A 25,609-nucleotide genomic window follows, 5' to 3' on the forward strand; every position below is an offset into this window, starting at 1 on the left:
GGTAGAAAATAAGTATTTGGTCAGAAACAAAATTTCATCTCAATACTTTGTAATATATCCTTAGTTGGCAATGACAGAGGTCAAACGTTTTCTGTAAGTCTTCACAAGGTTGCCACACACTGTTGTTGGTATGTTGGCCCATTCCTCCATGCAGATCTCCTCTAGAGCAGTGATGTTTTTGGCTTTTCGCTTGGCAACACGGACTTTCAACTCCCTCCAAAGGTTTTCTATAGGGTTGAGATCTGGAGACTGGCTAGGCCACTCCAGGACCTTGAAATGCTTCTTACGAAGCCACTCCTTCGTTGCCCTGGCGGTGTGCTTTGGATCATTGTCATGTTGAAAGACCCAGCCACGTTTCATCTTCAATGCCCTTGCTGATGGAAGGAGGTTTGCACTCAAAATCTCACGATACATGGCCCCATTCATTCTTTCATGTACCCGGATCAGTCGTCCTGGCCCCTTTGCAGAGAAACAGCCCCAAAGCATGATGTTTCCACCACCATGCTTTACAGTAGGTATGGTGTTTGATGGATGCAACTCAGTATTCTTTTTCCTCCAAACACGACAAGTTGTGTTTCTACCAAACAGTTCCAGTTTGGTTTCATCAGACCATAGGACATTCTCCCAAAACTCCTCTGGATCATCCAAATGCTCTCTAGCAAACGTCAGACGGGCCCGGACATGTACTGGCTTAAGCAGTGGGACACGTCTGGCACTGCAGGATCTGAGTCCATGGTGGCGTAGTGTGTTACTTATGGTAGGCCTTGTTACATTGGTCCCAGCTCTCTGCAGTTCATTCACTAGGTCCCCCCGCGTGGTTCTGGGATTTTTGCTCACCGTTCTTGTGATCATTCTGACCCCACGGGGTGGAATTTTGCGTGGAGCCCCAGATCGAGGGAGATTATCAGTGGTCTTGTATGTCTTCCATTTTCTAATTATTGCTCCCACTGTTGATTTCTTCACTCCAAGCTGGTTGGCTATTGCAGATTCAGTCTTCCCAGCCTGGTGCAGGGCTACAATTTTGTTTCTGGTGTCCTTTGACAGCTCTTTGGTCTTCACCATAGTGGAGTTTGGAGTCAGACTGTTTGAGGGTGTGCACAGGTGTCTTTTTATACTGATAACAAGTTTAAACAGGTGCCATTACTACAGGTAATGAGTGGAGGAAAGAGGAGACTCTTAAAGAAGAAGTTACAGGTCTGTGAGAGCCAGAAATCTTGATTGTTTGTTTCTGACCAAATACTTATTTTCCACCATAATATGCAAATAAAATGTTAGAAAAACAGACAATGTGATTTTCTGGATTTTTTTTCTCAGTTTGTCTCCCATAGTTGAGGTCTACCTATGATGTAAATTACAGACGCCTCTCATCTTTTTAAGTGGTGGAACTTGCACTATTGCTGACTGACTAAATACTTTTTTGCCCCACTGTAGATATAGGGAAATGTAGTACATCAGTTACCAGGGTGAGACATGTAACTAACACAGTACAGCAGAACTGAACTTTGTATTATAGCAAACATATTAGCAGCTGCAGTTCTCACAGCTCTGCTGTATTGCAACACTGCTGCCTGTGAGATGGAAGCTGCAGATGTGTAGGGCATAATCACACACAGCTCTGCAGTGAGATCAGGAGAGAAGAGCGTGGCCATTACACATCACACTGATAGGGCCCACTTTTATTTAAAATAATCTCTAGAGGCAGATTTTCATGCAGATAACAGCTCATTTACATATAAGAAAAATGAGAATTTCTCTGGAATAAGACATCAGATTTCAGGCATCATTTTTGTTCAGCTTCCTATGACCTGAGTGCACATGTGGACAGAAGGCTGATCCTACTGACAGATTCCCTTTAGGACTCATTCCTTCTTGCATACAAATCAGATCAGTGTAATACGATAAAAAATCGTAATGCACTTGGACCAATGTTATACGAACCTGCAGTAAAGCATCCATAGAAAACTGTAAATGGTGATGTAAAAGATTAATATCTGCTGAGTAAAAAACGGATTGTATATGGACTGCACACGGATGACAAGTGAGAAAAATTCATTCCCCTGTCCTATACACTATACGCTAGTGTGAGCAAACCCTAAGGCTATGTGTAGGAGTCGGTGCCAAACTGAATATTTGTAACTTGATAATCACTGTACAGTGGTACTAGCAACCTGTACAAATATCTCAATTTAAAATAAGATATACAAAAATTCATATTTTGTTCTTTCATATGCATACAAGATATCTCCAAAGGGCTAGCCAAGAATTTACTGTCAGTCAGGAATACTTCCAGGAGAAACTACTGTCAGTCAGCAGCATTTTGCCACTCTATATTGGCAGCTGCTCTTGCCCCAACACTGATCAGATGCACAGAGCCTCCTATTCTAACACATGATGACTGTCCTATGGCTTTAAAATGTCACTGTCTCACTGTCACAAGACCTAAAGTGGTTGTCCATGGGACAAAAGTCTGCAGTTGATGTATGTGACTGCACGTTGCTGAATCATGATAGCGTCTCTTGCACACACTGTCGCCATTACCTGGTATTTCTGGTGCATAAAGAGTCTAGTTGGCTCGTGACTGCAATTACGGAAAATGCATGCAGGCGGTTACGTGACCATCTGCTTGCATCAGGAATACTTGTGAATCATGCACAAAACACAGAGTCCCGATTTGGCAGTCTGTAGTAACTCTATGTGACTTTTGTCCCAAGCCTGGACAACCCCTTCCCACAGAAGACATGTTTCATCTTCCCGACAGGGCCAATTGTTTTTCAAATCTGACTTGTCACTTTATATGGTAATAACTTTAAAATGCTTATGCGTAGCTCAATGATTCTAAGATTGATGTTTTCATTACGCATTGGCCCCAAATCATCAAAGCTTTCACGCCAGAATTCTGGCATAAAAGCTTTGAAAAGTTGCAAAATTTAGGCACAACGCTGAGTTTCTACCAGCTCACATAAAATTGACAGAGCTGGAGTGGTACTGGAACGCAGCCGGTGTGTGACGCTGCAGCTCATCAAATTAATGACAAGCTATGGCATTCCCTACGCCAGAAATTCTACTCCAGTCCCTAACTTGAGTAAGACTTTTGGTGTGGCACACAGAGGTGCACACCACTTTTTAGATGCTCTAGATTCATGAAGAGGCATGCACCTCTTCATGAATCAAGAGTGTCTAACTCCAACATGTCCCCTTATCAAAGACCAACAATGCCGGTCTTGATTAATCAGTACCATTGCACTTTAAGTTCATTTTGAATTTAGGTCATTATGATTTAAGTTATTTATGTAAATATCCAAAATATTGCACCAAAACATGAAAAACCTCCATTTATAAAAGCTGCATAACTCATGCAATTCATTTATGGCTGTTATGAGCATCTTGCGCCCTTTACGTGCTTCAATGAATTTTATAACATTGGGCTGTGAGAAAGAAACATTACATTTACCTCAAGTTTTAATTTTCACAAGGGATAATTGCACAACCAATTATGGGGTTCATTTTCTCTTAAGTTTGCCAATACCACATGCTTGATCAAAAACTGCTGCTTGGCCACACTTCAAGGGTCGGAAGTGTAGAAGCACTATATGAATTTCTGTGCAATTATTTTCTGGATTTGTTAAAAATGTAGAGCATATGGCTTTGCACTGTCTTCTGTATTACTTCTTTAGTGGACCATCCATACCCCTCTTGGAGTTCATCTATGGATGTAGTGAATCGTTTGACTCCTTAGGTGTTTTCCAGAAATAAGCGTGCAGTAGGTAGAAAATTGCAAATATGCCAGATTAGTGACAAATACTTTGTGACCAGCTTGTTCGTCATGAGATACACACCCCATAAATTGTTCAGTGGGTTATCCTCTCTATAGCAATGCTATTCATCAGGATGCTAACTGTGGTTTAGGGGTCATTCAAATGATTGTTTTTTACATAAGTGTGCTGTCCGTTTGTGCTACAAACTGCTCACAGAAAACACACCGACCTAATATAACTACTGTACCAGTGCACATGCATATAAATAGTAGGCAGCTCCTGTTCTCACTAGATGTGAGGACTATCACACAGAGCTAGTCACATTCGCAATTTGTGGACATGACTGGCCTAAGTTTTATTAAGACTGTCTAAGGCTACTTTCACACATCAGTTTTTTGCCGTCAGGCAGGATCCGGCCTGATCACTTATAAATTGTGTAAAACTGTTGCAACGGATCCATTTTTTTTTGCTGGATCCATTTTTTTTTTCCTTATTTAGGCTACTTTCACAATAGCGTCGGACTCGGCCCATTGCAGTGCGTCGGGCCGAGGTTCCTACACTAGCAGTGAAACGGAGGCACAACGGAGGCAGCGGATGCATTTTTCCTGCACATCCGCTGCCCCATTGTAAGGTGCGGGGAGGTTGGGGCGGAGTTCCGCATGCGCGGTCGGAAAAAGCGGTCCGTCGGCAGCAAAAAACATGTAACGTTTTTTGCTCCCGACGGTCCACCACAACACGGCGCAACCGTCGTTGCAACGTGTGTCAATACGTCGCAATGCGTCGCTAATGTTAATCTATGGGGCAAAAACGCATCCTGCAAACAACTTTGCAGGATGCGTTTTTTTCCCCTAAATGACGCATTGCGACATATTGCAAAAAACGCCAGTGTGAAAGTAGCCTAACACGGGAGGGGTGGGCCGGGGAGAGAGAGAGACAGACACTCCAGAATGGAAAATGTGCATGATCAATGGAGAAATGCATGAAAAAACGGACTCGGAGGCCGGATTCATCATTTCACATCTCAGTTCCATATGTTTTTCGCCAGATCAGTGGCTGGGTGTCTTTTTGCCGGACAGAAAAAGCACTCCTCTGTACTTTTTCTCCGTCCGCCGGAAACAGCTTTTTTGACAGATCCAGCAAAAAACGGATGAAACATGTGGCCATCAGGCACAATCCGGCACTAGTACAACTCTATGAGAAAAAAACAAATCTGGCAAAAAAAAAACGGATCCGTTTTTTTTTTAAACTCGCCGGATTGTGCCTGATGGCAAAAACCTGATGTGTGAAAGCAGCCTAAAACAGTTTGGCACACACAACGCAGATTTAGTTGGATTTTTTTTTTAGGAAGGGGAGGAGTGGGTTTGGTGGGTCATGTTGCTATGCTCTTCCAGATCTCTTGTTACCAGTAACATGGAACCTCCCTATATTTCTGCTGACAGATGATGGATATGAGGCGGGAATAATTTTTTGAGAATTTGATTTTAAATCAGTACCATTTTGAGGTATATAACATTTTAGAAACTAGGAGACAAACCGCACACCGCTGCAGAGTTATTGAAAGGAATAACAGACCAGACAGATCTATAGCTCTCGTCACTGAACCTACAACCAGCCATGGTCATGTGTGATAATGGTCGTAATTAGGGTTGAGCGACCTTGACCTTTTTAGAGTCGAGTCGTGTTTCGCGAAACCCGACTATCTTAGAAGTCGAGTCGAGTGGAATCGGCCGATTATGGCGAAAAGTCGGGTATCGCCCGAAACACGAAACCCAATGCAAGTCAATGGGGGAGCATAGTCGGCAGTGAGTGGAGGCCAGGAAAACACCTACACTGTTATGTTTGCTAATGACAGGTGTTATGAAGGCAATCCAGAAACACAGTGTGCTTAGCGATCAGAGCGCACACAGTGATCTGACAAATACCCCAAAAATACAAGAACGAGCTCTGAGACGTGGAAACTGTGTAGACTGCACACCTGATCCTATCCTAAACACAACTAAAAGCGGCTGTGGATTGCGCCTAACAACTACCTAGGCAACTCGGCACAGCCTAAGAAACTAGCTAGCCTGAAGATAGAAAAATAGGCCTGACTTGCCCCAGAGAAATTCCCCAAAGGAAAAGGCAGCCCCCCACATGTAATGACTGTGAGTAAGATGAAAAGACAAAACGTAGGGATGAAATAGATTCAGCAAAGTGGGGCCCGATATTCTAGGACAGAGCGAGGACAGTAAAGCGAACTTTGCAGTCTACAAAACACCTTAAAGCAAAACCACGCAAAGGGGAAAAAAAAAACCACCGTGCCGAACTAACGGCATCCTTAAGAGCCTCAGAGACACCCTTTCTGAACAAAGCTGCCAGCGCAGATTCATTCCACTGAGTGAGTACTGACCATTTCCTAAATTTCTGACAATATACTTCTATATCATCCTGACCCTGGCACAAAGCCAGCAAATTTTTCTCAGCCTGATCCACTGAATTAGGCTCATCGTACAGCAATCCGAGCGCCAGGAAAAACGCATCGACACTACTCAATGCAGGGTCTCCTGGCGCAAGAGAAAATGCCCAGTCTTGAGGGTCGCCGCGCAAAAAAGAAATAGTAATCAAAACCTGTTGAATAGGATTACCAGAAGAATGAGGTTTCAAGGCCAGAAATAGCTTACAATTATTTTTGAAACTTAGAAACTTAGTTCTATCTCCAAAAAACAAATCAGGAATAGGAATTCTTGGTTCTAACATAGATTTCTGATCAATAGTATCTTGAATTTTTTGTACATTTATAACGAGATTATCCATTGAAGAGCACAGACCCTGAATATCCATGTCCACACCTGTGTCCAGAATCACCCAAATGTCTAGGGGAAAAAAAAAGTGAACACAGAGCAGAAAAAAAAAAAAAAAAATGATGTCAGAACTTTTTCTTTCCCTCTATTGAGAATCATTAGTTGGGCTCCTTGTACTGTTATGTTTGCTAATGACAGGTGTTATGAAGGCAATCCAGAAACACAGTGTGCTTAGCGATCAGAGCGCACACAGTGATCTGACAAATACCCAAAAAATACAAGAACGAGCTCTGAGACGTGGAAACTGTGTAGACTGCACACCTGATCCTATCCTAAACACAACTAAAAGCGGCTGTGGATTGCGCCTAACAACTACCTAGGCAACTCGGCACAGCCTAAGAAACTAGCTAGCCTGAAGATAGAAAAATAGGCCTGACTTGCCCCAGAGAAATTCCCCAAAGGAAAAGGCAGCCCCCCACATGTAATGACTGTGAGTAAGATGAAAAGACAAAACGTAGGGATGAAATAGATTCAGCAAAGTGGGGCCCGATATTCTAGGACAGAGCGAGGACAGTAAAGCGAACTTTGCAGTCTACAAAAAACCCTAAAGCAAAACCACGCAAAGGGGCAAAAAAAAACCACCGTGCCGAACTAACGGCACGGCGGTACACCCTTTGCGTCTCAGAGCTTCCAGCAAACAAAAGACAAGCTGGACAGAAAAAAAGCAACAAAAAAGCAAAAGCACTTAGCTATACAGAGCAGCAGGTCACAGGAACAATCAGGAGAAGCTCAGATCCAACACTGAAACATTGACAAGGAGCAAGGATAGCAGCATCAGGCGGAGTTAAGTAATGAAGCAGTTAACGAGCTCACCAGAACACCTGAGGGAGGAAGCTCAGAAGCTGCAGTACCACTTGTGACCACAGGAGTGAATTCAGCCACAGAATTCACAACAGTACCCCCCCCTTGAGGAGGGGTCACCGAACCCTCACCAGAGCCCCCAGGCCGACCAGGATGAGCCGCATGAAAGGCACGAACAAGATCGGAAGCATGAACATCAGAGGCAAAAACCCAGGAATTATCTTCCTGAGCATAACCCTTCCATTTAACCCTCCGTCACATACAACTGATCTGACAGGCGCTTCTCTTTTACTTTCATTTCTCCTTCCTCACCAGATTGTGAGGAAACCCCCTCCCTCCAGGTAGTCTCCTGTCTCTTGAAGGTCTGTGAAACCTGATATCACAGTTGGATTTCAGAGCTTCAGGGGAGAGGATATAGCTGCACAGATCTCTCAGGCTCATTGTATGTGAATACGTCACATTCAGTAAGGTTGGTATTTTATGTTTTTATTCATCACAATAGTTTATTTAGCTTGTTTTATGAATGTATAGCACAAAATGTGAGGATATTTCATAGAAATAAGGGAGATTTTATAAAAGAAAGTGTGCTGCTCAGGCATATACAGTAGTTCCCTAACATATTCCTTCTCTTGCTTCAGATTATCTGCTGAAATGGAGAGGAAAATGTACAATTTATCCAAACAACTTGATGTTGAGGAAGTAACAAACATGCTGTTAGATGATAGAGACCTCACACTGAATGAGGATTTAGGAGAGGAAAGTGAGATTGATTCTCATGATGAGGTGGAAGAATGTGTCCTGGATTCTGAAACAGAGCAAGATGGTGACAGTGGTGAGGATGAAGAAGTTGGATCATATTATATTGGAAAAGATAAAAATACTAAATGGAACAAGAAGCCATTCCAGAAAAAACGTAGGGAACCTTTAAACATTATTACTCACCTTCCTGCAGTAATAGGAACTGCACGTAATGCAAAAACTGCAGTTGAATGCTGGAACAGTATATTTACAGATGACATTCTGGACTCTATTGTCACATATACCAACCAATATATAGACATTATAAAGGACAAGTACATCTGCAACAGAACCATCAAGCCCACAGATGAAATAGAACTGCGTGCTTTTTTTGGATTACTGTACCTTGCAGGAGCTTATAGGGCAAATAGACAAAGTTTGGAGGAACTTTGGGGTAAAGATGGGGATGGAGTTGAAAAATTTAGCCTTGTTATGTCCATAAACAGATTCAAGATTCTAATTCGTTGCCTTCGGTTTGACGACAGAACTACCCGAACCGAACGCAAAACACATGACCGACTTGCTCCAATTCGTGATATATTTCAAAGATTTGTTGTAAACTGTAAACAAAGTTATTACCCTGGAGAGAATCTCACTATTGACGAAATGCTCCCTGGTTTTCGTGGTAGATGTGCCTTTCGTCAATATATTCCATCAAAGCCAAACAAATATGGAATAAAAATTTATGCCCTTGTTGATGCCAGTAAGACCTACACTTACAACCTGGAAGTTTATGCAGGAAAACAACCAGAAGGTCCTTACTGTGTGAGCAACAAACCCATTGATGTTGTAAAAAGACTGGCTGAACCCTTATTTGGATCGGGTCGCAATATTACAGCTGACAATTGGTTTACAAGTTGTGATCTGATTGATTATCTGAAAATTCAGAAGCTGTCATATGTGGGAACTGTAAGAAAAAACAAAAGGGAATTGCCGCCACAGTTTGTAAGTGTGAAAGAGAGACAACAGTACAGCAGTATGTTTGCATTCCATAATGGAAAGGCTTTAGTTTCCTATGTACCACATGCCAAAAAAAATCGTACTTCTTCTATCAACACTTCATGATGATGCTGCCATCGATCCTGGGACTGGGGCAGAAAAAAAAACGGAGATAATTACATTTTACAATGCCACCAAAGGGGGTGTGGATACAGCAGATCAGATGTGCTCCACTTTCAACGTCAGCAGAAACATCAAACGCTGGCCAATGGTCATATTTTTTGCTATGTTGAATTTGGGTGGTATAAATTCACAAGTAATTTATCTTGAAAACAAGCTTGAACCACTCCGTAGACGATTGTATCTGAAAAAATTGGCCCATGAACTACTACTTGGAGAGCTACGCAGGAGAAGCGTGAAAACAATCGGTATCCCCTCTCGCCTTCAAGTTCAGCTCAAAAGGTTCTGCCCAGAAGATGATGGTGAAAAGTCACCATCTGCACCACCTCACAAAAGAAGGAGATGCACCACCTGCCAAACGGAAAGTGGAACCAGAAGGCTTTCAAATTATGAATGTCTCAAATGTCAGAAAGCAATTTGCCTGACACATGCAAAAATGGTGTGTAATTCTTGCTATTTGCTCTGCAAGTGTGACTTTTCTGGGGAAACCTCAGCATCTACTTCTGAATGAATATGTTTTTAATAGTACTTAAGGTACCTTAAAATTAAGTTTGTGTTCAAAAATTTTCTTTGTACATTTTTTTGAGAGAGTCGAATTGGGGACTATTTGGCGGGAGTTTTGAAAAGTTTGTATTTCATAGTTATTAGTTTTATGTTAAGTAAATGTTTTTTTTTGCAACTGATTATGTGTAGTCTCTTTTATTACATCCCTATGAAGGTCACTGATCACTTTTAGAGCACTGAAATTGCAAACATTAGATATTATAGGTATTTTTCCAGCAGGCGCCTGACAGGCACATTGTATGTGAACTCGTTAGTCCGAATATTGTATGTGACGGAGGGTTAACCAGATACTGGAGTTTCCGTCTAGAAACACGAGAATCCAAAATCTTCTCCACAATATACTCCAATTCCCCCTCCACCAAAACCGGGGCAGGAGGCTCAACAGATGGAACCATAGGTGCCACGTATCTCCGCAACAACGACCTATGGAATACATTATGTATGGAAAAGGAGTCTGGGAGGGTCAAACGAAAAGACACAGGATTGAGAACCTCAGAAATCCTATACGGACCAATAAAACGAGGTTTAAATTTAGGAGAGAAAACCTTCATAGGAATATGACGAGAAGATAACCAAACCAGATCCCCAGCACGAAGTCGGGACCCACACGGCGTCTGCGATTAGCGAAAAGTTGAGCTTTCTCCTGGGACAAGATCAAATTGTCCACTACCTGAGTCCAGATCTGCTGCAACCTATCCACCACAGAATCCACACCAGGACAGTCCGAAGACTCAACCTGTCCTGAAGAGAAACGAGGATGGAACCCAGAATTGCAAAAAAATGGAGAAACCAAGGTAGCCGAGCTGGCCCGATTATTAAGGGCGAACTCAGCCAACGGCAAAAAGGACACCCAATCATCCTGGTCTGCAGAAACAAAACATCTCAGATATGTTTCCAAGGTCTGATTGGTTCGTTCGGTCTGGCCATTAGTCTGAGGATGGAAAGCCGAGGAAAAGGATAGGTCAATGCCCATCCTACCACAAAAGGCTCGCCAGAACCTTGAAACAAACTGGGAACCTCTGTCAGAAACAATATTCTCAGGAATGCCATGCAACCGAACCACATGCTGAAAGAACAAAGGTACCAAATCAGAGGAGGAAGGCAATTTAGCCAAGGGCACCAGATGGACCATTTTAGAAAAGCGATCACAGACCACCCAAATGACTGACATCTTTTGAGAAACGGGAAGGTCAGAAATGAAATCCATCGAAATATGTGTCCAAGGCCTCTTTGGGACCGGCAAGGGCAAAAGCAACCCACTGGCACGAGAACAGCAGGGCTTAGCCCTAGCACAAATCCCACAGGACTGCACAAAAGTACGTACATCCCGTGACAGAGATGGCCACCAGAAGGATCTAGCCACTAACTCTCTGGTACCAAAGATTCCAGGATGACCAGCCAACACCGAACAATGAAGTTCAGAGATAAGTTTATTAGTCCACCTATCAGGGACGAACAGTTTCTCTGCTGGACAACGATCAGGTTTATTCGCCTGAAATTTTTGCAGCACCCGCCGCAAATCAGGGGAGATGGCAGACACAATGACTCCTTCCTTGAGGATACCCGCTGGCTCAGATAAACCCGGAGAGTCGGGCACAAAACTCCTAGACAGAGCATCCGCCTTCACATTTTTAGAGCCCGGAAGGTACGAAATCACAAAGTCGAAGCGGGCAAAAAATAACGACCAACGGGCCTGTCTAGGATTCAAGCGCTTGGCAGACTCGAGATAAGTCAAGTTCTTATGATCAGTCAATACCACCACGCGATGCTTAGCTCCTTCAAGCCAATGACGCCACTCCTCGAATGCCCACTTCATGGCCAGCAACTCTCGATTGCCCACATCATAATTACGCTCAGCGGGCGAAAACTTCCTGGAAAAGAAAGCACATGGTTTCATCACTGAGCAATCAGAACCTCTCTGTGACAAAACCGCCCCTGCTCCAATCTCAGAAGCATCAACCTCGACCTGGAACGGAAGAGAAACATCTGGCTGACACAACACAGGGGCAGAACAAAAACGACGCTTCAACTCCTGAAAAGCTTCCACAGCAGCAGAAGACCAATTAACCAAATCAGCACCCTTCTTGGTCAAATCGGTCAATGGTTTGGCAATGCTAGAAAAATTACAGATGAAGCGACGATAAAAATTAGCAAAGCCCAGGAACTTTTGCAGACTTTTCAGAGATGTCGGCTGAATCCAATCCTGGATGGCTTGGACCTTAACTGGATCCATCTCGATAGTAGAAGGGGTAAAGATGAACCCCAAAAATGAAACTTTCTGCATACCGAAGAGACACTTTGATCCCTTCACAAACAAAGAGTTAGCACGCAGGACCTGAAAAACCATTCTGACCTGCTTCACATGAGACTCCCAATCATCTGAGAAGATCAAAATGTCATCCAAGTAAACAATCAGGAATTTATCCAGATACTCACGGAAGATGTCATGCATAAAAGACTGAAACACAGATGGAGCATTGGCAAGTCCGAACGGCATCACTAGATACTCAAAATGACCCTCGGGCGTATTGAATGCAGTTTTCCATTCATCTCCTTGCCTGATTCTCACCAGATTATACGCACCACGAAGATCTATCTTAGTGAACCAACTAGCCCCCTTAATCCGAGCAAACAAGTCAGATAACAATGGCAAGGGATACTGAAATTTAACAGTGATCTTATTAAGAAGGCGGTAATCAATACACGGTCTCAGCGAACCATCCTTCTTGGCTACAAAGAAGAACCCTGCTCCCAGTGGTGATGACGATGGGCGAATATGTCCCTTCTCCAGGGATTCCTTCACATAACTGCGCATAGCGGCGTGTTCGGGCACGGATAAATTAAATAATCGACCTTTAGGGAATTTACTACCAGGAATCAAATTGATAGCACAATCACAATCCCTATGCGGAGGTAGAGCATCGGACTTGGGCTCTTCAAATACATCCTGATAATCAGACAAGAACTCTGGGACCTCAGAAGGGGTGGATGACGAAATCGACAAAAATGGAACATCACCATGTACCCCCTGACAACCCCAGCTGGATACCGACATGGAATTCCAATCCAATACTGGATTATGGGTTTGTAGCCATGGCAACCCCAACACGACCACATCATGCAGATTATGCAACACCAGAAAGCGAATAACTTCCTGATGTGCAGGAGCCATGCACATGGTCAGCTGGGCCCAGTATTGAGGTTTATTCTTGGCCAAAGGTGTAGCATCAATTCCTCTCAATGGAATAGGACACCGCAAAGGCTCCAAGAAAAACCCACAACGTTTAGCATAATCCAAATCCATCAGATTCAGGGCAGCGCCCGAATCCACAAACGCCATGACAGAAAACGACGACAAAGAGCATATCAAGGTAATGGACAGAAGGAATTTGGACTGTACAGTACCAATGACGGCAGACCTAGCGGACCGCTTAGTGCGCTTAGGACAATCAGAAATAGCATGAGTGGAATCACCACAGTAGAAACACAGACCATTCAGACGTCTGTATTCCTGCCGTTCAGCTCTAGTCATAGTCCTATCGCACTGCATAGGCTCAGGTTTAACCTCAGGCAGTACCGCCAAATGGTGCACAGATTTACGCTCGCGCAAGCGTCGACCGATCTGAATGGCCAAAGACAAAGACTCATTCAAACCAGCAGGCATAGGAAATCCCACCTTGACATCCTTAAGAGCCTCAGAGACACCCTTTCTGAACAAAGCTGCCAGCGCAGATTCATTCCACTGAGTGAGTACTGACCATTTCCTAAATTTCTGACAATATACTTCTATATCATCCTGACCCTGGCACAAAGCCAGCAAATTTTTCTCAGCCTGATCCACTGAATTAGGCTCATCGTACAGCAATCCGAGCGCCAGGAAAAACGCATCGACACTACTCAATGCAGGGTCTCCTGGCGCAAGAGAAAATGCCCAGTCTTGAGGGTCGCCGCGCAAAAAAGAAATAGTAATCAAAACCTGTTGAATAGGATTACCAGAAGAATGAGGTTTCAAGGCCAGAAATAGCTTACAATTATTTTTGAAACTTAGAAACTTAGTTCTATCTCCAAAAAACAAATCAGGAATAGGAATTCTTGGTTCTAACATAGATTTCTGATCAATAGTATCTTGAATTTTTTGTACATTTATAACGAGATTATCCATTGAAGAGCACAGACCCTGAATATCCATGTCCACACCTGTGTCCAGAATCACCCAAATGTCTAGGGGAAAAAAAAAAGTGAACACAGAGCAGAAAAAAAAAAAAAAAAAATGATGTCAGAACTTTTTCTTTCCCTCTATTGAGAATCATTAGTTGGGCTCCTTGTACTGTTATGTTTACTAATGACAGGTGTTATGAAGGCAATCCAGAAACACAGTGTGCTTAGCGATCAGAGCGCACACAGTGATCTGACAAATACCCAAAAATACAAGAACGAGCTCTGAGACGTGGAAACTCTGTAGACTGCACACCTGATCCTATCCTAAACACAACTAAAAGCGGCTGTGGATTGCGCCTAACAACTACCTAGGCAACTCGGCACAGCCTAAGAAACTAGCTAGCCTGAAGATAGAAAAATAGGCCTGACTTGCCCCAGAGAAATTCCCCAAAGGAAAAGGCAGCCCCCCACATGTAATGACTGTGAGTAAGATGAAAAGACAAAACGTAGGGATGAAATAGATTCAGCAAAGTGGGGCCCGATATTCTAGGACAGAGCGAGGACAGTAAAGCGAACTTTGCAGTCTACAAAAAACCCTAAAGCAAAACCACGCAAAGGGGCAAAAAAAAACCACCGTGCCGAACTAACGGCACGGCGGTACACCCTTTGCGTCTCAGAGCTTCCAGCAAACAAAAGACAAGCTGGACAGAAAAAAAGCAACAAAAAAGCAAAAGCACTTAGCTATACAGAGCAGCAGGTCACAGGAACAATCAGGAGAAGCTCAGATCCAACACTGAAACATTGACAAGGAGCAAGGATAGCAGCATCAGGCGGAGTTAAGTAATGAAGCAGTTAACGAGCTCACCAGAACACCTGAGGGAGGAAGCTCAGAAGCTGCAGTACCACTTGTGACCACAGGAGTGAATTCAGCCACAGAATTCACAACACTACACTGCCCATTTTAATGGCAAAAACATCCATTCTTGTTACAGAAGCTTGTCAATCGTAATTTAGCTTATAATAATTGGAAGGCATTTGAAATTGGGGTCATTTGGCTAAAGTTGTGGGGGGTAGGGCTGGTTCAAGTAATTAGTGGGCCCAGTAAATCTGGACCACGTCACGGCAGTGGAGCAGGGAGAGGTAAGTATTTCAACTTTGCAAGTGCTGTGATCCTGAGCAAGCAGGGGAGGGCCCACTCGTTGGCATTGGCACTGGCACAGGGCCCCTCAAAGTACAGCGGTGTGTTTGCACGGCGGGGGCGCCTCCCACCGGCAGCAACACTTTTGCGTACTATGAGAGGCCCTGTGCGAGTGACGTCGCCAACTAGTATTCCTCCCCTCACCTGATGAAGGAACCTGCACTTTCATCTGCACCTTCCTCTTTGTCCCCGTGTAAGGTGGTATGGTATGCGGGAAGAGGAACCTGACTTTCAGCAGGGTCACAATCTTGCTGTGTAGCGTGCACGGGGAATTTAGCGTTATGGGTCAATGTACCAGCAGACTCATCTATCACTGGCTGGGCAATGGGCAGGATGAGGAGGAAACACAGATATAGGCCCAAAGAATAAAGTTGGCTAAATGCAGTTCAAAATTGGTAACACAGGACTAACCAGGGGGCATTGCAGTGGAGGACAACTGGAATGAGAGGCTGACACAGAGAGTAGGCCCAAATCAGTAAGTAGTTGAAATGCAGTTCAAAATTGGCAACCGTAGTAAACAGGCGGCACAGCTTTGTTCAGTGGAGGAGAACAGCAAGGAGTGGCAGACACCGATAGTAGGCCCCAACCCAACTAGTAGGCCAAATGCAGTCTAACATTAACAACTACTTAACGAGAGCCTGAAAATGGAATTTCAGGACAGGAAACCAGGAGAACAGCAAGGAGCGGCAGACACCGATAGTAGGCCCCAAACCAACTAGTACGCCAAATGCAGTTGTTCCATTTAACCACAATTTAATAAAAGCCTGAAGACAGAAGTTCAGGAAAGGCAACCTGGAGAACACCTTGGAGTGTAACACACCATCTCTCTACACCCCATACCCAATTTGTAGGCCTAATGCAGTGTAGTTTTCAACAACTACTAAACGAGAGTCGGAAGATCGAAGCAATGTGGACGAAACCTGGGGAACACCTTGGAGTGGAACACACCATCTCTCTACACCCCATACCCAATTTGTAGGCCTAATGCAGTGTAGTTTCCAACAACTACTAAACGAGAGCATGAAGATCGAAGCAATGGACAGGAAACCTGGGGAACACCTTGGAGTGGAACACACCATCTCTCTACACCCCATACCCAATTTGTAGGCCTAATGCAGCGTAGTTTCCAACAACTACTAAACGAGAGCATGAAGATCGAAGCAATGGAGAGGAAACCTGGGGAACACCTTGGTGTGTAACACACCATCTCTCTACACCCCATACCCAATTTGTAGGCCTAATGCAGTGTAGTTTCCAACAACTACTAAACGAGAGCCGGAAGATCGAAGCTCAGGAAAGGCAACCTGGAGAACACCTTGGAGTGGAACACACCATCTCTCTACACCCCATACCCAATTTGTAGGCCTAATGCAGTGTAGTTTCCAACAACTTCTAAACGAGAGCATGAAGATCGAAGCATTGGCGAGGAAACCTGGGGAACACCTTGGAGTGTAACACACCATCTCTCTACACCCCATACCCAATTTGTAGGCCTAATGCAGTGTAGTTTCCAACAACTACTAAACGAGAGCATGAAGATCGAAGCAATGGAGAGGAAACCTGGGGAACACCTTGGAGTGGAACACACCATCTCTCTACACCCCATACCCAATTTGTAGGCCTAATGCAGTGTAGTTTCCAACAACTACTAAACGAGAGCATGAAGATCGAAGCATTGGCGAGGAAACCTGGGGAACACCTTGGAGTGGAACACACCATCTCTCTACACCCCATACCCAATTTGTAGGCCTAATGCAGTGTAGTTTCCAACAACTACTAAACGAAAGCATGAAGATCGAAGCAATGGAGAGGAAACCTGGGGAACACCTTGGAGTGGAACACACCATCTCTCTACACCCCATACCCAATTTGTAGGCCTAATGCAGTGTAGTTTCCAACAACTACTAAACGAGAGCATGAAGATCGAAGCAATGGAGAGGAAACCTGGGGAACACCTTGGAGTGGAACACACCATCTCTCTACACCCCATACCCAATTTGTAGGCCTAATGCAGTGTAGTTTCCAACAACTACTAAACGAGAGCATTAAGATCGAAGCAATGGCGAGGAAACCTGGGGCACACCTTGGGGAGGCAGACACCGTTAATAGGCCCTACCAAAGTTGCACCCCCAATGCAGTTTTAAAATTCCTAGAGGCTGAAAACAAGACTATTGACGCTCAGCTTTTTTCAAAGGAACACAGCTGAATTGAGTGGCGCAGACAGATACAGGTAGTAGGACTTAAACCAAAAATGTGGCTCACTGCAGCTTAAAAAAGTTACAGGGGTACACAAGCAGCAGTGCTCTGGGCAGTGGAGGACAATTTCAATAGTGGACCGCAGACAGACTTTGTACGCCTACTATTAAAAAAAGGATGCTCTATGCAATTAAAAATAGGTTCCAGGGGTCCACGGGCAGCAGTGGTGTGGTCAGTGGACGAGTATTGGAAGGAGGGACCGCAGACAGGCGTAGTAGGCCTAACATAACAAAATTAGGCTGTAGACACTGTAAAATTGGTTCCAGGGGTACACGGGCAGCAGTGGTGTGGTCAGCGGAGGAAAATTGGAATTAGGGACTGCAGAAAGACTTTGTAGGCTGTCCCCTGTGGACCATTCATCCAACACATTAACCCAGTGCGCCGTAATGGACACGTAACTTTTTGTGGACATGCCTACTGGTCCATGCGTCTCTTGTCAGGTGCACCTTTCTACTGTTTGATTGCCTGAGTGCTATGACAATGCAGACTTTTTCATGCCACTGGAGGGCTGGGATGGCTTTTCTCGCACAAGAAATGTCGACTGGGTAGCTTGAACCGTTGCACAGCGTAGTTCATCTGGGCTTTCTAAATATAAAACAAAGAAAAAAAGGAGGCTACATGCACTTTCAGCTGGGTTCCAGGGGTACACGGCCAGCATTGGTCTGGTCAGTGGAGAACTATTGGAAGGAAGGACCGCAGACAGGCTTCGAAGGCCTAACATAATAACAGATGGCTGTAGGCAATTTTAAATTGGTTCCAGGGGTACACGGGCAGCAGTGGTGTGGTCAGTGGAGGCCTAGTGGAAGGAGTGACCGCAGACAGGCATCAAAGGCCTAACATAATAACAGATGGCTGTAGGCAATTTTAAATTGGTTCCAGGGGTACACGGGCAGCAGTGGTGTGGTCAGTGGAGGCCTAGTGGAAGGAGTGACCGCAGACAGGCAACGAAGGCCTAACATAATACCAGATGGCTGTAGGCAATTTTAAATTGGTTCCATGGGTACACGGGCAGCAGTGGTGTGGTCAGTGGAGGCCTAGTGGAAGGAGTGACCGCAAACAGGCATCGTAGGCCTAACATAATAACAGATGGCTGTAGGCAATTTTAAATTGGTTCCAGGGGAACACGGGCAGCAGTGGCCTGGTCAGTGTAGTAGTAGTAGAAAGAACGGACCGCAGACAGGCTTCGAAGGCCTAACATAAAAAAATTGGGCTGGCTGTAGGCAATTTTAAATTGGTTCCAGGGGTACACGGGCAGCAGTGGTGTGGTCAGTGGAGGCCTAGTGGAAGGAGTGACCGCAGACAGGCATCGAAGGCCTAACATAATAACACATGGCTGTAGGCAATTTTAAATTGGTTCCAGGGGAACACGGGCAGCAGTGGCCTGGTCAGTGTAGTAGTAGTAGAAAGAACGGACCGCAGACAGGCTTCGAAGGCCTAACATAATAAAATTGGGCTGGCTGTAGGCAATTTTAAATTGGTTCCAGGGGTACACGGGCAGCAGTGGTGTGGTCAGTGGAGGCCTAGTGGACGGAGTGACCGCAGACAGGCATCGAAGGCCTAACATAATAACACATGGCTGTAGGCAATTTTAAATTGGTTCCAGGGGAACACGGGCAGCAGTGGCCTGGTCAGTGTAGTAGTAGTAGAAAGAACGGACCGCAGACAGGCATCGAAGGCCTAAAATAAAAAAATTGGGCTGGCTGTAGGCAATTTTAAATTGGTTCCAGGGGTACATGGGCAGCAGTGGTGTGGTCAGTGGAGGCCTAGTGGAAGGAGTGACCGCAAACAGGCATCGAAGGCCTAACATAATAACAGATGGCTGTAGGCAATTTTAAATTGGTTCCAGGGGAACACGGGCAGCAGTGGCCTGGTCAGTGTAGTAGTAGTAGAAAGAACGGACCGCAGACAGGCTTCGAAGGCCTAACATAATAAAATTGGGCTGGCTGTCGGCAATTTTAAATTGGTTCCAGGGGTACACGGGCAGCAGTGGTGTGGTCAGTGGAGGCCTAGTGGAAGGAGGGACCGCAGACAGGCTTCGAAGGCCTAACATAACAAAATAGGGCTGTTGGCAATTTAAAATTGGTTCCAGTGCTTCAAGGGCAGCAGTACAATGGTCAGTGGAGGCCTAGTGGAAGGAGGGACCGCAGACAGGCTTCGAAGGCCTAACATAAAAAAATAGGGCTGTTGGCAATTTAAAATTGGTTCCAGGGGTACACGGGCAGCAGTACAATGGTCAGTGGAGGCCTAGTGGAAGGAGGGACCGCAGACAGGCTTCGAAGGCCTAACATAAAAAAATAGGGCTGTTGGCAATTTAAAATTGGTTCCAGTGGTACAAGGGCAGCAGTACAATGGTCAGTGGAGGCCTAGTGGAAGGAGGGACCGCAGACAGGCTTTGAAGGCCTAACATAAAAAAATAGGGCTGTTGGCAATTTAAAATTGGTTCCAGGGGTACACGGGCAGCAGTACAATGGTCAGTGGAGGCCTAGTGGAAGGAAGGACCGCAGACAGGCTTCGAAGGCCTAACATAACAAAAATGTCAATACAATGGTATTGTCAGTGCCAGGCATTGAAGGATGTCAGCGCATAGACTAAACATTGGTGGAGCTGTGAGAGATAATTTTGCAAGTGGTAGAGCACTGTTTGAGCTGGGGGGGGGGAACTGTCTTGTGGCCGGCGGTACAGGCCCAGGGCCCCTCATATTACAACGGTGTGTCTGACGTTGGGTGCGCACCACCACCGCCAGAGACACTTTATTGTACTATGAGGGACCCAGTGGCAGTGCCGTCGACCAAAAGCGGGCACACCCACCTCTTCAGACAAACAGCACTCTCACGGGTGCTGGCGCCAAGTGGCGATACCACGGCCCCGTGTGGGGAGTTTGGCCATTTAGTGAGGTGTAAACATGTCGTATGCTGGACAATCAGGTGCAGAAAATTACGAGATTGGAAAAGTCATTCAGAATAGTCCACAGGCAAGACCTTTTCATAGGAAAGCTAGGTGTCAGCCGGGCAAGGTGGGGCAAAAGATTTCGAAATCCAGTTGTGGTTCATTTTAATGAAGGTTAGATCATCTACATTTTGGGTAGCCAGACGAGTCCTTTTTTCTGTTAGTATTGAACCTGCAGCACTGAATACTCTTTCTGATAGGACACTAGCTGCCGGGCAAGCAAGCTCCTGCAATGCATATTCTGCCAATTCTGGCCAGGTGTCTAATTTGGATGTCCAGTAATCAAATGGGAATGACGGTTGAGGGAGAACGTCGATAAGGGATGAAAAATAGTTTGTAACCATACTGGACAAATGTTGTCTCCTGTCACTTTGAATTGATGCTGCAGTACCTGTCCTGTCTGCGGTCATAGCAAAATCACTCCACAACCTGGTCAGAAAACCCCTCTGGCCAACGCCACTTCTGATTTCTGCCCCTCTAACACCTCTGGTCTGCTGGCCCCTGCAGCTCGTGTGAGAACGATCACGGGCGCTGTGTGCAGGGAATGCCAGAAGCAAACGGTCAACAAGAGTTGATTGTTTGGTTGCTAATATTATTTCCAAGTTGTCATGTGGCATTATATTTTGCAATTTGCCTTTATAGCGAGGATCAAGGAGGCAGGCCAACCAGTAATCGTCATCGTTCATCATTTTAGTAATGCGTGTGTCCCTTTTGAGGATACGTAAGGCATAATCCGCCATGTGGGCCAAAGTTCCAGTTCTCAAATCTGCAGTTGTGCTTGGTTGAGGGGCAGTTTCAGGCAAATCCACGTCACTTGTGTCCCTCCAAAAACCAGAACCCGGCCTTGCCGCGCCAACAATTTCCAGTGGCCCCGGAAAAGCTTCCTCATTAAAAATATACTCATCCCCATCATCCTCCTCGTCCTCCTCCTCCTCTTCACCCGCTACCTCGTCCTGTACACTGCCCTGGCCAGACAATGGCTGACTGTCATCAAGGCTTTCCTCTTCCTCAGCTGCAGACGCCTGATCCTTTATGTGCGTCAAACTTTGCATCAGCAGACGCATTAGGGGGATGCTCATGCTTATTATGGCGTTGTCTGCACTAACCAGCCGTGTGCATTCCTCTAAACACTGAAGGACTTGACACATGTCTTGAATCTTCGACCACTGCACACCTGACAACTCCATGTCTGCCATCCTACTGCCTGCCCGTGTATGTGTATCCTCCCACAAAAACATAACAGCCCGCCTCTGTTCGCACAGTCTCTGAAGCATGTGCAGTGTTGAGTTCCACCTTGTTGCAACGTCTATGATTAGGCGATGCTGGGGGAGGTTCAAAGAATGCTGATAGGTCTGCATACGGCTGGAGTGTACGGGCGAACGGCGGATATGTGAGCAAAGTCCACGCACTTTGAGGAGCAGGTCGGATAACCCCGGATAACTTTTCAGGAAGCACTGCACCACCAGGTTTAAGGTGTGAGCCAGGCAAGGAATGTGTTTCAGTTGGGAAAGGGAGATGGCAGCCATGAAATTCCTTCCGTTATCACTCACTACCTTGCCTGCCTCAAGATCTACAGTGCCCAGCCACGACTGCATTTCTTTCTGCAAGAACTCGGACAGAACTTCCGCGGTGTGTCTGTTGTCGCCCAAACACTTCATAGCCAATACAGCCTGCTGACGTTTGCCAGTAGCTGCCCCATAATGGGAGACCTGGTGTGCAACAGTGGCAGCTGCGGATGGAGTGGTTGTGCGACTGCGGTCTGTGGACGAGCTCTCGCTTCTGCAGGAGGACGAGGAGGAGGGGGTGCGAACGGCTACAGCCAACTGTTTCCTAGACCGTGGGCTAGGCAGAACTGTCCCAAACTTGCTGTCCCCTGTGGACCCTGCATCCACAACATTCACCCAGTGTGCCGTGATGGACACGTAACGTCCCTGGCCATGCCTACTGGTCCATTCATCTGTTGTCAGGTGCACCTTTGTGCTCACAGATTGCCTGAGTGCATGGACGATGCGCTCTTTAACATGCTGGTGGAGGGCTGGGATGGCTTTTCTGGAAAAAAAGTGTCGACTGGGTAGCTCGTAGCGTGGTACAGCGTAGTCCATCAGGGCTTTGAAAGCTTCGCTTTCAACTAACCGGTAGGGCATCATCTCTAACGAGATTAGTCTAGCTATGTGGGCGTTCAAACCCTGTGTATGCGGATGCAAGGCTAAGTACTTCCTTTTTCTAACCATAGTCTCATGTAGGGTGAGCTGGACTGGAGAGCTGGAGATCGTGGAACTAGCGGGGGTGCCGGTGGACATGGCAGACTGAGAGACGGTGGGAGATGGTATTGTTGCCGCCGGTGCCTTAGATGCAGTGTTTCCTACTACGAAACTGGTGATTCCCTGACCCTGACTGCTTTGGCCTGGCAAAGAAACCTGCACAGATACTGCAGGTGGTGCGGAAAATGGTGGCCCTACACTGCCGGAAGGGATGTTGCGTTGATGACTAGCTTCATTGGCCGAGGGTGCTACAACCTTAAGGGACGTTTGGTAGTTAGTCCAAGCTTGCAAATGCATGGTGGTTAAATGTCTATGCATGCAACTTGTATTGAGACTTTTCAGATTCTGCCCTCTGCTTAAGGTAGTTGAACATTTTTGACAGATGACTTTGCGCTGATCAATTGGATGTTGTTTAAAAAAATGCCAGACTGCACTCTTTCTAGCATCGGATACCTTTTCAGGCATTGCAGACTGAGCTTTAACCGGATGGCCACGCTGTCCTCCAACAGGTTTTGGCTTTGCCACGCGTTTTGGGCAAGATACGGGCCCGGCAGATGGAACCTGTTGCGATGTTGATGCCTGCTGCGGCTTCAGAACTGCTGCCGCCTGCACCCTGTTCCCCCAATGGCTGCCAATCGGGGTCAAGAACTGGGTCATCTATTACCTCTTCTTGTAGCTCGTGTGCAACTTCGTCTGTGTCACCGTGTCGGTCGGTGGTATAGCGTTCGTGATGGGGCAACATAGTCTCATCAGGGTCTGATTCTTGATCATTACCCTGCGAGGGCAATGTTGTGGTCTGAGTCAAAGGACCAGCATAGTAGTCTGGCTGTGGCTGTGCATCAGTGCACTCCATGTCAGATTCGACTTGTAATGGGCATGGACTGTTAACTGTTTCACTTTCTAAGCCAGGGACGGTATGTGTAAAGAGCTCCATGGAGTAACCCATTGTGTCGCCTGCTGCCTTCTTCTCTGTTGTTGTTTTTGCTGAAGAGGACAAGGAAGCGACTTGTCCCTGACCGTGAACATCCACTAACGACGCGCTGCTTTTACATTTACCAGTTTCACGAGAGGAGGCAAAAGAGCTAGAGGCTGAGTCAGCAAGATAAGCCAAAACTTGCTCTTGCTGCTCCGGCTTTAAAAGCGGTTTTCCTACTCCTAGAAAAGGGAGAGTTCGAGGCCTTGTGTAGCCAGACGACGAACCTGGCTCCACAGCTCCAGACTTAGGTGCAATATTTTTTTTCCCACGACCACCTGATGCTCCACCACTACCACTACCCTCATTACCAGCTGACAATGAACGCCCCCGGCCACGACCTCTTCCACCAGACTTCCTCATTGTTTTAAAAACGTAACCAAACTAACGGTATTTGTTGCTGTCACACAACTTACACGGTGAGCTATAACTTCAGTATGATTTAGCTACCCCTTTACAGGTGGGTGAGACCACAACGAAAATCAGGCACAATGTTACACACTCTGTTTTTGGTGGCACCAAATGAGAGAGATGCCACACACGCAGGACTGTCACTGAAGCACAAATGTTAATATTAATCTCCCACTTTTTTTTTTATTTTTTATTTTTTTTTTCAGGGAGACTTTAAAAACAAAATAAAATAAAATGATTTTTTCAGGAAGAATTTAGAAACCAAATAACATAAAATGATTTTTCCAATGACAATTTATAAACCAAATAAAAAAAAAAGAAAAAAAAAAAGGCTTTCTATGCCCCACTGAGTGAGAGATGCCACACACAGGAGTCAGGAGTGGCACACAAGCCCAGAGGCCAATATTTTTCTCCCAATGATTGATGTAGTGATTTTTTCAGGTAGATTTTGGAACCCAAATCAAGCAAAAAAAATAATAGGCTTTCTATGGCCCACAATTGGAGAGAGAGAGAGAGATGGCACACCCAGGAGTCAAGACTGGCACACAAGCAGAAAGGGCAATATTAATCTCCCACTGATTTTTTTTTTTTCAGGGAGACTTTAGAAAACAAATAAAACAAAAAAATAGGCTTTCTATGGCCCACTGAGTGAGAGATGACGCACACAGAAGTCAGGAGTGGCACACAAGCCCAGAGGCCAATATTGTTCTCCCAATGATTGATGTAGTGATTTTTTCAGGTAGATTTTGGAACCCAAATCAAGCAAAAAAAATAATAGGCTTTCTATGGCCCACAATTGGAGAGAGAGAGAGACATGGCACACCCAGGAGTCAAGACTGGCACACAAGCAGAAAGGGCAATATTAATCTCCCACTGATTTGTTTTTTTTTGTTTTTTTCAGGGAGACTTTAGAAAAAAAAAAATAATAAAAAAAAATGATTTTTTCAGGAAGAATTTAGAAACCAAATAAAATAAAATGATTTTTTCAGGGAGAATTTAGAAAACAAATAAAACAAAAAATAGGCTTTCTATGGCCCACTGAGTGAGAGATGACGCACACAGGAGTCAGGAGTGGCACACAAGCCCAGAGGCCAATATTGTTCTCCCAATGATTGATGTAGTGATTTTTTCAGGTAGATTTTGGAACTCAAATCAAGCTAAAAAAATAATAGGCTTTCTATGGCCCAAAATTGGAGAGAGAGAGAGAGATGGCACACCCAGGAGTCAAGACTGGCACACAAGCAGAAAGGGCAATATTAATCTCCCACTGATTTGATTTTTTTTTTTTTTCAGGGAGACTTTAGAAAAAAAAATAATTAAAAAAAATGATTTTTTCAGGAAGTATTTAGAAACCAAATAAAATAAAATGATTTTTTCAGGGAGAATTTAGAAAACAAATAAAACAAAAAATAGGCTTTCTATGGCCCACTGACTGAGAGATGGCACACACAGGAGTCAGGAGTGGCACACAAGCCCAGAGGCCAATATTAATCTCCCACTTTTTTTTTTTTTTCAGGGAAAATTTATAA

At 45.2% G+C, this 25,609-nt stretch overlaps 1 protein-coding gene across 2 annotated transcripts in view; it reads right to left on the bottom strand.

Moving 5' to 3' along the window:
- Positions 1 to 25,609, bottom strand: part of CARD14 (caspase recruitment domain family member 14) — a 152,673-nt gene that overhangs the window by 65,542 nt on the left and 61,522 nt on the right. The window lies entirely within an intron of this gene.

The sequence above is a fragment of the Ranitomeya imitator genome, chromosome 2 (assembly GCF_032444005.1).
Source record: "Ranitomeya imitator isolate aRanImi1 chromosome 2, aRanImi1.pri, whole genome shotgun sequence".
NCBI classification, from domain to species: domain Eukaryota; kingdom Metazoa; phylum Chordata; class Amphibia; order Anura; family Dendrobatidae; genus Ranitomeya; species Ranitomeya imitator.